Raw genomic sequence first — 1197 nt, 5'->3', positions numbered from 1 at the left:
CTGCTTCCTCATCGGAAGACATGGCACCGGGATTGAGGAGATCCTCGAAGTATTCCTTCCACCGTCGGATTGTCCATTCAATACGTCTCATAACATTTCAGTCTGGACCAAATGACTGACAAGCCAACAAGGAAGGACCAATACAAGAAGACATGGTGTGATACAGGTATTAGAGGCACATGTAGCCCCAAATCGTCTGCTACCACATCTAAATAAGCTGCAAACACATTGTTTAACATGAAAAAAGCTCAAACTATACTGAAGAACAGAAGCTCTACTTTTGAATCTTTTCCAGTCAACATTCAAACTGTCACATTGATGTGGCACATCTGGAATGTGGTGCGGCTGACATCCATGTGAACACATCTATTTCCTCTCCTAGTTTATTTTAACTTCATTTATCCACTTAATCCCCATTAACACTCTTTTGATTCCCTTACCCATGGGCTCATCCAGGGGGTAGCCATAATGTATTGTTTATTATTTAATAGAACTAGGGGTTCAGTTTACTTTTTACATGTCTTTGAAATTTGCTACTGCTCTCTGAGTCTGTGCCTCAGCCTGGCCACCCCATCCAAAATAGATCCACCCCTGACTATATCATCATGAGTTTTTTTTAATATTATACATTCATATATTAGTCTTAAAGGGTTAAACTACTTTTTATGTTTAAATCATCTTAAGGTAGACTTTATACAGACAACGTTTAACGCTCTGCTAGTTATTTTACTGTATAATGAAGTCCTAAACTCATGGACAAACCTTCAGTGCATTTTCTGACAAAGAGGGACCTCTGCTGGATAATATAAATAATTCAATTCAATTCAAATCTACTTGTATGCCAAATCACAACAAAAGTCATCTCAGGACACTTTACAAAGTAAGGTCTAGACCTTACTGTTATCAATATTATTACATAGGGAAAACCCAACAAATCCCCCTTGAGCAAGCACTTGGCGACAGTGGGGAGGAAAAACTCCCGTTAACGGAAGAAACCTCCGACAGACCCCGGCTCTTGGTGGGCGGCCTTCTGCCTCGACCGGTTGGGGTGAGTGGATAGAGGAGAGACAAAAGAAGAAAAGCAACAAGACACAACAATCAAACACTGATCAGGTCGATGTGGCCGGTGACTGCTCGTCAGAGACATAGAGCTCCAGGGCCAGGGCAACCTGCAGAAAGGTACAGGGAGAGAGAGAG

At 41.7% G+C, this 1197-nt stretch overlaps 1 protein-coding gene across 1 annotated transcript in view; it reads left to right on the top strand.

The window, feature by feature from the left end:
* The window catches only part of LOC109964119 (carbonic anhydrase 14-like), a 19718-nt gene that overhangs the window by 17089 nt on the left and 1432 nt on the right, over positions 1-1197 (top strand).

The sequence above is a fragment of the Monopterus albus genome, unplaced genomic scaffold (genome assembly GCF_001952655.1).
Source record: "Monopterus albus unplaced genomic scaffold, M_albus_1.0 scaffold84.1, whole genome shotgun sequence".
NCBI lineage: Eukaryota > Metazoa > Chordata > Actinopteri > Synbranchiformes > Synbranchidae > Monopterus > Monopterus albus.
Note: the sequence above shows the minus strand (reverse complement) of the source record. Positions and strands in the feature narration are given on the sequence as shown.